Source organism: Crocodylus porosus, unplaced genomic scaffold (assembly GCF_001723895.1).
Source record: "Crocodylus porosus isolate Cpor-Errol unplaced genomic scaffold, CroPor_comp1, whole genome shotgun sequence".
Classification (NCBI taxonomy): domain Eukaryota; kingdom Metazoa; phylum Chordata; order Crocodylia; family Crocodylidae; genus Crocodylus; species Crocodylus porosus.
In genome coordinates, this window is record NW_017728921.1 from 13476456 (window position 1) to 13489209 (window position 12754).

General features: G+C 43.1%; 1 protein-coding gene across 8 annotated transcripts in view; it reads left to right on the forward strand.

Moving 5' to 3' along the window:
* The first annotated feature begins 1352 nt into the window (after positions 1-1352).
* Positions 1353-12754, forward strand: part of ARVCF (armadillo repeat gene deleted in velocardiofacial syndrome) — a 263050-nt gene continuing 251648 nt past the window's right edge. For all 8 annotated transcript variants that reach the window (XM_019539025.1, XM_019539028.1, XM_019539026.1 and 5 more), the window contains exon 1: positions 1353-1437. The gene's annotated coding sequence lies outside the window, so the exon portion shown is untranslated. The remainder of the gene's footprint in view (positions 1438-12754) is intronic.

Consider the following 12754-nt stretch of genomic DNA (forward strand, 5'->3'; position numbering starts at 1 on the left):
GGCTAATAGCAGAAAAAAATCAGCCAGTATTAATGAATGAAGGCATCCACTGCTGTATGTACGTTGGAATTTTAAGAATAATTACACTGTATTTAGACCTGACTAGTTGTAAAGTGTATGGACCTGTGTTATGCAGGAATCAGACTAGGTGGTTCTAATGTTCCCTCTGGCCTTTAAACCTATGGAGAAATGGAAAATTAAATCTATTTTTGTTAAATATTCCAAAGTTTCAAACTTATTGCAACAAAAAGTCTTTTATTTAGAAGAACCCTATATTTGGGTTAGGAACCCCAAAATTGTTATGGAAGGAGCTCATGTTTTTTTCCTGTTCTTTCTTTTTAAATTGTTATCAGTATTTTATGGAAAATGACACTTCTATAATTTTGACAGATTTTGTTGAGGACAATACTATTTTTAACAAATGTATTTATATTTTCTGCTCAGTTATAATTTCTTTTTAATATTTATTTTAGCATGATTTGGGCAGGAACCCATTTTTGTCTAATTTTTCCGCATCTTGCTCAGTGCTGCCCTACCAGGGCTATGGGCACTACTGCTACATAACTAGTTAATACACAGTGTGTGGTAGGAAAATGCTGACATTTTTCCAGATATCGTCTGATATCCCTATTGAGCTGCTGATATTCACTACTTGTTTTTTAAAAGGGGCTTATTTTTCCAATGTGGGAAGCACTCTGGGATGGGGGTGGAAAACTTGAGTTACAGAACTCACAGGATTTGCTGCAAATTTACTTTGTTGGGGGTGGATTTATTTTCCAACTGTTGTATGGGGAAATCAGCATGTCCACTTCACCAACCAGCCCTGGGTCTTGGGGAAGTTCAAGAAGAAAGCAACATCTGCATGGTAGCTGCTGGTCTCTGTTCTGACACCTGGCTTCAGTAGATCCTTGACACTTCTGTAAGAGTCAAGGTGCCAAAGCTCCCAAGCAATAGATGTTCCTGATGTTTTCAGCTGTTTCCAAGTAGTCAAAGGGGCAACATGCTAACTTAAACAGATTGACTGTGCAACATCTTACCCTGTGCTGGTACATGGGAGTATGGGAGTGCTGGGAGAGTATTCAAACAATTCGAAATATTCAGAAAGCACTAGGTACTGTCCTGGATGTGCTGCTTCTACTGAGTTTATACTCTGTGGCGATTCTGATGGATTGGATTTCCTTGGGTCATGCTGGAGCAGACTGCTGAGACGCTGTTCCCTGCTGGGCCAACAGATTCACATCTGTTAAAAGCAGTGGAGAGAAATCTAGGGAACCTGAATTCCATTCTTCATGTAAATGATCTTATTCTCTGGCACAGAAAAACAAATGTCTCTCTTTTTTCTGACAGATACAGTTATTGTCAAGCCAAGGACCTGGGTCCCAGATCAAGGGAGAGCTTCTATTTTAAAGCAACTACAAGAAGAGGACAGTATTAAAGGTATTGTACTTCTGCAGTTGATTGCATATTCTGTTCCTGTCATGCCATTTGCTGCTTTGACACTATGTAAGGATCTTAAATCATTAAGCCTTTTTTATTTTTAATCCCTCCTTGCTCTCCTTTAAAATTCATTAGTTCCTACTCTGCCCTCAAATGGTGCCTTGTGCAGTGCTGTAAAAGTGGGTGGAAGAAGAGGAAGGGAGGAGGTAGTTGAGATGGAAATCCACCCTCTGAAGAGCAAGTGGAGAAGACTGTCATTCCAGTTTTGGCATAAGAAATCTGTGGTAATTGAGCCCCAGGTGACAGTGAAGTTCAGGTCCCAGGTGGGACTATTTCCTTCTCTCAGCTTACTGGAAAACAGGTTACTCCAACTTTTCCCTGTTTGATTCCTCTCCAGAAGTCTCTATCTCTCTTCAGTTCTAGTTTCTCACCGTTATCTCTTCTGAAGCTTCTTCATTTTACCCTGCTAGGCCTGGACACGTGTCCTCTGCTTGTGTGACTTTCTCCTGCACCAAGGCCTGCAGAGCATGGGTTACAGAGTCTCTTAGTCAAGTGGCCTGTTCCTGCCCTTGTCTCAGACTACACTGCGATTGGGAGGTGTGACAGTAGCTTGTGCAAACACACCCCATGGTAGCCAGTTTGGGTACTAGGGAAGCTTCAGGAACCTGGGCTTCAGTAAAGTCTCTTCACTGGACTTGTACCTGTAGTTAGTGCTGAAAATGCAGAGCAGTGCTGCCAATGCTTTTGGTACCTGAGCTAGCTAAAGCAAAGGGTACATTCACCCATGATGCAGTCATATCTTTGTTTGCAATATAGACATACCCTCAAAGTTGTGTCCTCCTTGTCCACTGTATGCCTAACCCACCCCAAATGAATTTAGCTAAATTTTGGGTCATGGAGCCTCACACTGAGGCTGAGTTGATCCTAAGATGATTGCTCAAAAAAAGAGTCCTATTTAATTAGTATGAGCACTGAAACACTTAGAAATGAGATGAAAAGATGCATTGGAGTAGGAGCGCTAACATCCCCAGCTGCTGTAATTTCATCCCAGCGGCATCCTGCGTCACTTTAATCTGGGTGCTTGTTGCTGAATAATGGAATTTTTGAAGCACAACAGTGCATCAAATATTAAAGTACTTTCTGTTGTTTGCTTTCCTGAAATATTACTCTGTTCTACACACCACTTTCCTTGTCTCAGTCCAGGTGGATTAAAACCTTAGCCAAGCACTCTTCTAAAAACAACTTGACAGTTAAATAGTTCTCTTGGTTCCCTATATTATACATGTTTTATATCATGTTACTTATTTTTAGTCCTTTCCCTCTCATCTGAGTATTATTTTTGTGAAACATTGGATGCATCTACATGTCATTGTACAGCAACGTGCTATGATGCTGTGCTTAATACTTCCTTTTGGAAGTACTAAAGCATGGCACAGTATGGGGTATTACTGTGCCATGTGCAAGGGTAAGTTTTGCAGCTATGTCACCGTGGTGGTGCTCTATGCTGGGGAAGCGTGCAGCTAAGGCAACGCAGCTGGCAATCACGTCTAGACCCACCAGTGATTACTACATTGGCATAGGGCAACATGTAGATGCATCTGTTGTGTCTGATTTAGGTGTCGAAGCTGATGGTAGCCCATATAAAAGTTTTCAAGTCCTCTATGGGAAGGATCCTTAACTGAGTTTATTTTGCGCAGAAAGGTTGGATTCTGTTTGCCACTTATCTCTATTACTTATGTAAACTTAATAAAAATGAGTTAAAAGATTTGTTTATTGTAGCTGAAACTGTTCCTGTTTAAACAGCCCAGGTTTCTGGTGTAATAGTGGATGGAATTTATTATTAAACATTTGAAGTGGCTAGACAGTAAAAGCAAACATGAAATGTTCTTTTTCCAACTCCTCAGCATAAGTTTTGACAGAGTAGTTATTAAAAGAGGATAACTAAATCCAAAGCCAGTTTCTTAGAGCAGACCTGAGGTAGTCATCCAGAAGCTAAACATTTCTGCTTCCAAACAGCTGCAGTTAGACACTAGTGAAAAATGTTCAACTGAAAGGAAAGCAACCCTTAGCTAAGCAGCTTTGGCTGTGTAAGGCATAGAAAGCTAGTCAAAGGACACACAAACTGTGACACAAAAATAGGGTAGGTGTGGAAAGCAGGGACAGTGTTTGACTTCTTAAACCTGGAAGGGAATAATTGCCATTTCCAAAACTATTGTAAGAAAGAGACGAGGTCCAAATCCAGTCTTGCTCACAAAGTTTGTAACAGTTTGAGCTGAACAGGTCCTGAACTCTGCATTGCAGATCAGACAGTTCAAGTCAATCCCCGCCAGCGTTCCTGTAAATGGGGTGCTTGCCAGCAGGTAGTGCACGTCTGTCCTTGCTCTCGGGGCCTCTACAAGCCTCTGACCACAAATGGCAGTAACTCTCCCCAGCACAGCGAGTGCATCCTGTAGGTTTCAGTTGAAAGGTCCTGTCAAAAGGAGAACCATTGCTGTGCTTAGTAGTCCTTCTTCTGACCTCCCCGGTGGGGCAGTTCTTCTCTGTAAGTATTGCAGGGCTGATCCTCAGCACTAGAAGCAATGAACCTAGCAGCAGCAGTGGTCCCTGGTGCCAGCGTACAAATCAAAGGAAGAATAATGGAGGGTTCAGGATGTGTAGGGTAGAGCACTTGCTAGGGGAGTCAGCAATCTTCTGGACTGGCCAAATGGTAGTTTCCAGTCCTGGTCTTTACTCTGCTGTCGGGGATTGCAGGCTCAGAAAATGCGGATGTCTTCAAGACAGCTGGCTAAAGCAAGCCCTTTTAAACACAAAGTCCTTCACTCTATCCCTTGCAGTGCCGGGTCGCATGCACCCTATCCCATACATGACTGAAACTGCCTTTATTTGTAGATGCACTGTAATCTGCATGTTTATAGCGGACAGCATCAAGCATTGTTTATTAAGTTTGTGTAGAGACATCCTGTAAACGTTCAGCCTTTTGAGTGGGGTTCTGTTAGTCTTGTGGGTCAAGGAAAGTTAACAATAATTACAAGTGAGGTGTTAGCAGAAGTTTTCTGGTAACAGGCATACCCTCACCATTCACCGTCAACTTTCTCACTGAGCTGAGGGACATATTTCATGTTCTGCCTGATTTTCCAACTTTATCAATCAGTTCCAGCGTGATCTGCCTTGGGGTCTGGCTGAGCTCTAAGTATACATTTCTTTGCCTAAAATAAATTCAGCCTTTCTTCATCCCAGCCCTTCTCTTTCCCTTTACACCTCACCCCCTCTTATTTTTGCTGCATGATTGCCAGCAAAAGCAACTGCAGAAAGAGTCCTGTTAAGTCCCTTCAGTTCTGGCCTGCAGGCATGCTCTGTGCTTCTGAAATATTGGGAGAATTTAGCTCTAAATAACCTCTGTGTATATGTAAATGGCAATTTTTGGAGGCTCTTAAGAGATTTGCACAGGGTTTTACAGCCAGCAAAAAAGACACCCTTGACATTTGGCAAGAAGTCATCCTGCTGTTATGCCCCTGTTCTAAAACCAGGGAGGCACTAGAGTTTCTTAGAATAACATATTTGTCAGGAGCTGCTTAGCCTGGGTAAAACAATTTATTCTTTTTTAATCTTGATTTAAGAAACTCTGAACTATTTTAGCTGAAATGAAAAAAAAAAGCAAAAGAAAAGAATTCAGCCCAAGAGAGAGAGACCCAGCATGGAAAACGCTGGCCTAAATGCTTAAAGTTCAGTAGAATTAGAGACAACTGGAGAAGGGTTTTTTAACGAAGATGCCTGGCAAGTTTAACTATTCAGGTTGCTCCTTGGGCAGCCTATAATAAAAACTGTTCCTGGTTAACAATATTTAGCACTAGAGGCTGGAGTATATCTCTTCCACTCAAATCCCAGTTGCACTCTGCATTAGTGGAAACATGTTGAAGTAAGAGGCATTTTATTTGTGCCCAGACTGATCAATGGGGTCACTGTAGCTTCTTGATTTACCCAGTTGTATGAACAAGGCATAATGTTATTCTCTGAAGGCTAGATTTAGCCGTCAATGCAGCTCCATTGAAGCCAATACGCTAGTGTGAGAGAGCAGGACGGGGCTCTGTTTGGAAGACTGCTTTACAAGCGCTAAGATATTTGCCACCGTGAGCGGTGAAGTTAATTGGCAGAGTTCATGACATTGTTTCTGCCCCTCAGACAGGCAGCTACCTTCTGGAGCAGGATGCTGCTGTAGTCTGCAACAAAGACTGTTCTGCTGGCAATGTTACAGAGACGTTTATGTGCCAGAATCCATCATATGGAATGATGGGTCTCTATGAGACTGTCATTAAAATGTATCTGTTTTTCCTTCCTTTTATAAGTGTATGCATGCACAGACTGATTATCTGAGACGTCTAGTGGGCTGAATACATTTGCTTCCCGAAGATACTATTTATTAGTCCTCAGTGGTATAGTTGCCTTGTAAAACTAAAAACCTGCAGTGAGTTTCTCCCAGGAACACTGGATTGCGTTTACGGGGCCAAGAGCAGAGCTGGAGCAAACGGATTCTACTGACTGAACGGCATGGACCCCCCCTTGCCCATTCCCAACTCTGAATTTGCCCTTAAGAAAACAAGTAATATAACTGCTCTAAATATGTATTTTCACTGTAGTGTCTTGGGCTCTTAAAATTGAGTAGCTTGATAAAAAAGCCAGCTGCTTTAGAATGGGAGAAGTGAAGGTAATGGGTCTTATTCTGAGCCCACCTTCTTTCTATGCCAGTGTAAATCAGACTTTGGTGACACTAGTTGGGGTATAAAAACTTGGCCCTATTTTTCCTTGTTAGCGAGACTGAAATAAGGGAGAGTAATGCTCCAGTTAGTAAGCAGTTGATAAAATGGGTTTGATTTAATAGCTTCAGGAATCACACATGACTATTGAGCTTTTTCCTGTCTGAGGTATTACTTATGCATGTTTTCAGATCCTTTATGAGGCCATAAAGCGTCCACACGTCCCACTGGGTACAAGAGGGAGACGGTTGAACAAGATACCCATTCAGAGGAAGAGGAGAAAGAATCTTTCCCCCTTTAAGCCATAAGTAAACCACTAAGGAGAGGCTTGTTCTGAACTCTGCAGGACAATGATTTTCCTGGCAGTACAAATGTGTTTAGTGGAAGAAAACACTATAGCAGATATTAATGATTTGATTCAGATATGTAAAAAAAAAAATCTATTTCTTTTGATGCATTATTTTGTATTACTCCCGTAAGTGTTAATGGGAGTTGCCCTCATAAATCCACTGAGAAAAGAGCCCTGGAAATAACAAAACATTTGTTGCTATGCTGTTTTATTGGAGTTAGACTTTCTTCCCCTGTAATCTACAGATCTCATTTAGCTGCATGCAGCCCTGCACTTCTGAAACATTAAAGGAAGGAAATCTCTCAATAGCTTGAAATCAAATTATCTGTCTGCGTTAATCTACATGTAAAACAACTGACCCAACCCAGTTCCCTTGAATCCAAATAGTTTTACTGAAAAACAAAGCTGGCTTGCGCATTTAGGATATAAGAATTGAGTAGCCTTGTGATTTTTGTCTGCACAATACTATTTATAGCACCAATTAACTTCTCATCACTGAGATAAGTCGTTTGACACATCTGTTGCTGAGCTCAGGCATATTGCTCTGTAGGGTCACAATTTGATTTCTTCCTTTCTCCTCAAATTGAGCAGTGAAATAGCCACTTTCTAAGTAATATCTCCTGTATTGACTTGAATCCAAGACAAGCTTTTTTCCCCATTCAGTGGGGAAGGGGGGAAGCCCCTTGTCTTAGAGTCCAAGGTGGACTAGGGGGCAGGCAGCTGCTCTGGGTTTAGCCCTGAGCCCAGGTCAGGGTTAAGTGCCAGAGCTGCAGCAGCTCCATGTCCTTCACCTCTGCCTGCTCCAGTAGCCTCTGCCCCACTCCCAATTTACTGTCCGTCACGGCTCTGGCTCTGACTCCAGCTCCAGCTCCGTTCCCTCCCGGGTGTGGATGCTCCAGCCCCTGCCCAGCCAGGCAGCGGCAGTGGTGGCAGGTCTGATCCCAGTTCTCCATGCCTGGGAGGCAGTGGAGACAGAGCTGTACCTGATGGCAAGCGAGATGGGGGCTGAGATTGGGGATCACAGGTGTGGGGGCAGAGGTTGTAGATCAGGGGTGGGTAGTTATTTTGGCTGGAGGACTACTTAATTAGTTTTGGTGTCGTCTTGAGGACCACATCTCTCTCTTTCTCTCTCCCCCCCACCTCCCTGGAGCTGTAACATGCTCCAATTTTTTTTCTCTCCCTCCCTGGAGGTAGCATGCCCTGATCCTCTCCTTCTCTCTCCCTCCCCAGGGCTGTAACATGTCCCAATCCTCTATCTCTTTCCCTCCCTCCTTTCCCCCCACCCCCTCCCTGGAACTGTAGCACATCCCAATCCTAATCCCTACCTGGACGACCTGCTGGCCCCATCTGTAGTTTACATCTCCCCCCACCTGACATGGCGGAAGCAGCCCTGAGTGGGTACCAACCTCAGCTGTGGACATGCCTGCCAGGTTCTGGGTGGGGTTTGGGGCATCCGCCTGGGTCCACAGCTGATACCACCACATCAGTACTGGGCAGAAGCAGTCTTACTCACCCACCCTGTGCGGTGGAAGCCATCCTGCCTGCCTGGCACCACGTCACCTGCACCCACAGGCTGGATCCCATGAGTTGGTGGCCACCCACCCATACATTCAGTTGGTGGACCTGATCTGGCCCACAGACCATATTTTTCCTACCCCTGTTGTAGATGCTTTGGGCGCAGGCTATAGGAGAGACAAGTGGGGGTAGGCAAGGGGACTGCCTGCCCCCTACCACATACCCCTCTACCCTGCTGCTTTCCCTGCTGCAGTAGTGGAGGTGAGGGACACATTTAAGATGACCCTCCAATAATAATATTGTATACATGGAAAATAATAACAAATTTATAAATTTGCCATATATAGAATCTACTTATTGGGGGTCATCTTAAATTCAGAGTCATCTGGGATTTGGGTCAATATGGTATTACTTTAAATACTCTGGCTAATATACCTGTTAATTTCAGAGTTTGTAAAACATGAAGCAGGCTGTGCTGGCCTAGGTAAAGTAAGTGAGTAGCTGACCTGCTTCTTTCGGCGTGCCTTCTTTTAACTGCTCCATCACAGCTGCATCTTCTATAGAAGGCTGAGTGTGAATCAGCTCTAGGCTCTCCCAGTTCTGCTGTTAACACTGCTTCATTGCAGAGCAAATATCCTCTACCCAGGACTGCTGAGATTTGCTCCCTGCTCAGGCATGGTTAGAATAGTAGCTTCTTGTTTATAGGGAGACTCAGACCATGATGACCATGATAATGTTTCTTTTTGGAATTGTAGCTCCTTTAACCCAAGCCAAAACTTTTTGTGGCCCAAAACAAATGGGTGGTACCAGTTTGAGATAATCATCTAAAACAATCTTATAAATATTTAAATATGAAACATCCTTTAATATTATCATGTCTTGCTCAATTTATAAAAAAGTTGTTTGGCCACAAGCATGCCAATATTGATGAATTCCTGCTGCCAAAAATACTTTGGGAGAACTGGAAAGTGCACTGGAGGCTATAATGCTTTTTCTCTTTGGAGTAGCCCTCAATCCAGGAATAGACCTATTGATCTTGGTGAGATTGCTTGGAGGAATAAACCTGTCAAGTAATGAGTATTTCCGTTGACGGTATGATCAGATCACATTCCATTGGAGTATAATCCTCTGTTGAGAGCATTTGTTAACATATCCTAACTCATTTTCCAGAGTTCATATTCCTTGAATTGCTTTTGTTTTATAACACTGTTTGAAGGAAAATATTTATATTGTACTGGTATTTTCTACCAGAAAAAAACTTTCATAGATAGCGAGGAAGTGGCTGTCTGTTTATAGAAAATGGCCGAATCCCATCTATTGATGTCAATAGGAGCAAGATTGGGGTCACGGGAAGTAATGAGGGCTATGTAAACCTAGCTTCTGATAAAAAGCAAGCGAGAGAATACTTGGAAAACTGAATATACATGAATCAGCAGGGGCTATAAAGTGGAATCCATTTTTAAGCAGAGCTCCTTATTGATTTCAGTGGGGCAGTCTGTTTAAAAATCAATGACATGTAACAGCCCAAGGGTGGAATGACATGAATTCCAGCATGTTAAAGGAACTGGTCTAAGAACTTGCCAAGCCACAGGAAATCAAGTTTCAGAGCACTGAATGAAAGGTACCAGAAAACTGAAAAACAAGCAGACGTGCTGCCTGTGTCCCAAGAGGGGAAGCAAAGAGCAATTGTATCAGTTGCATTTTTACAGTTAAGTTCCAATAGCAAGTATAAAATTTCCTCATAATTTTAATTTTAGAACACAATATTTTAATAGAATGCAATTTTAATTTTAGAATGCAACCCCTCCCCTACATTTTTCAAGTAGCTAGGAAATAAGGAATGTTTAAATAATAATCACATGTTTATTTAAAAATAAAATCTAGGAACAGTTAATTAGAAGTTTAGTGGACCTGGGCAGTGCAGATTTAAAGCAGTGGTTCTCAGCTGGGACTCCACTGAGATCCTTTCCAGCGCCCCACAGGGTACCATGCAGTGTTAGCACTGTTAGGTGTGCAAACATGGTTCACAAGGTAAACCTAGAGATTTCAAATAGGAATCCATAGTGTGAAATATATTCTGACCTGTTGTGATCTTTTAGAGTAATTTGCTACAGAAGAATGGCTCTAGTAATTTTCCATAGTAAACAAAAAAAAAAGAGTGAAAACTATATTGGCATTTCTGAAGTGCACCTCGAGTCTGTCTATAGGTGCCTTGAGCCTAAGATGGTTGAGAACTATTGATTTAAAGTAAACTGAACATGCTGTTTTTCACAACACCCTACTTTAAAAATGATTTAAATTGGATTAGAGGTAAATATTGTCATGTGGACTGCAAATAGTCAGAACAGCAAATACCAAGCTGTAGGGAGAGTATTAATTGATGACTGCCAGGATTTGTTAGGTGTCTTTGTATTTATCATCTTTAATAATGGGAGGAAGAAAGAAGTAATCAAAGCAACTCTCAGCTGGTGCTAAATGGGAAAGTGTTGCAAGTATCAGTCACAAAAAAATAGTTTTAAAACTCCCAACAGGATTAGAAAAGCTAGAATAAAATGCAATGAAATTCTTGTTAGCAAAATGCACTAAGCCCTTGTTATAGAGGAGTAGTGTTGTGATGTGGTTCCCAGATTAATCTAAGTGGGTGTGTCTACATAAGACGCTTTACCATGCAGTAATATACTGTGCAGTACAGTGTCACTGTCCGCACCTGCGAACCATTTACTGCACAGTAAATTAGTCTACTGTGCAGTTATCTACTACCTGCTAGTAAACTAACTGCACAGTAGATGCTGCTCAGTAGCACATGTGTAGATGCTAACGGGTTTTGCAAAATGTACTAAGCAGAAGCGAAACAGCTCTCAGGCAGCCCTGGGCTGCTTGGGGAAATCACCCAGCCCAGAGCTGGCTGGGACCTGCTACAGAAGCGGGACATCTCCCAGCCGGCCCCTGGCTGAATGGAGAAGTCCTGCTGGGTATGAGGCTTGTCCTCCATGTGCAGAAGGCCAGGAGGGCTCTGTAGCGGCAGCTGTCTCTCAGGCCTCTGCACATCAAGACCCCTCCCGATGTGCATGGGGCAAGAAGACAACTACCGCTGCAGGTGGCAGAGCTCTCCTGGCCCCGTGTGAATGTGGATGAGCCCCATGCCCCCTGCCAGCCCCCGAGCTAGCACCCCAGGGGAACCTGAATCTCCCTCTGGCTGCTGCAGGGGGCCAGAGCAGGGTAGGAGCAGTTCTGTACTGGGCTGCTCCTGTTGGGAGCAGATTTGCTCTCAACAGGGAGTATGTGAAGCCTTTATAACACTGATAGCATGTATAGATGTGCCCAGTGTAGACTTAGGTCTAAGTTTTACCAGATTAACTGTTTCAGCTGGTGTGGTTTGTTTCTTTTTTAAAACTAAAACTGTTATGCCAGAGAAACTTTGGTGCGGATGCAGTCATAAGCCATGGACATATGTTACATTTGCATTCAGAGAAAAGCTTTTCTTCCAGCACCAAAAGAGAGCTTTGTAGGTGTTCAAGAGATTTCTTGCAGAAGAGAACTGGCTCTTCTTCAAGAAGTTAAATCAGATACCTATGAAGAAGATTTACTTCCCAGTATCCCAAGGATGTCTGATATCCCACAGTCCTCTGCTCTGCCTTCCTCCCTCCAAAGGAGAAGGGAGAGGGATCACTGGCTCCCTGATAGCCTCCTCAGGGGCAAGCTGTCAGGGAGCCCTGTGAGGACCCTGCCTGAAATATTTCACCTACTCTCACCAGTCAGCTGCTTGGAGGGAGGGGAGACATTCTTCCATGGCAAAACGTGAAGCTTTCCAGCCAGGGGACTGGCATATGCGCTCCAGATCCCAGGCTGTTTTTCTACTGGAAAGAATTTCAGATAAATTCTTACCAGTAGAAATGAGTGTCTGTATGTGACATGGTGTATGGGTGCCTTAAATTGGTATAGCATATTTCCGTACCCTTGCTGCAGTAAACTGCATAGTCTATTGCTTTATTCCTGACGGTGTAGTTGAAGTGGTCCATCTGCAGTGTGCTGCTACAGTGTGCTGGGAAATATCTTACGAAAGAAAACTTACAATTAAAACATGTACAAAACCCTAATGTTGAGGTCTGTTGAAGTGGTGAATAAGGTCCCAGGGGGACCAGCAGAGTAACCACAACTAATGCCACTTAAAATGGGAAGAAGAAGCAAGAGGCAGGGGTTGTTGTGGGTGATCCCTTTTTTTGACCACCTGCGTGGTTGGGATAGACTTAGACAAGCTTTTGAATGCAATGCAATTCATGGAATTGCAATTCATGTTATATGTAGGACAATCTGGTATCTGCAGGTGTTGCATTAAGGCAGTGTGTGCACTACAGTGTTTTTATACAGTTGTTTTTATACCAGTAGAAAGTGCAGTTTTACCAGCCTGACTGCATCAACTCTAGGAGTGCTTTGTCTACATATTCCTACCAAAGTGCAGTGTTTCTGGTGTAGACCTGACTTAAGTAACGTACAGTAATGTTCTTAATTTCAGTACATTACAGTAATGTTCTGGTAAAACTTAATGTTCTTGACACCAAACTTTGGGGCAAAGCATCCACGCCAGAAGATGACACCAAACTTTGGGGCAAAGCATCCACACCAGAAGATAGGCGGGTGATCCAGGCTGACCTGGACAAGCTCAGCAAATGGGCGGACGAGAACCTGATGGTGTTTAACACCA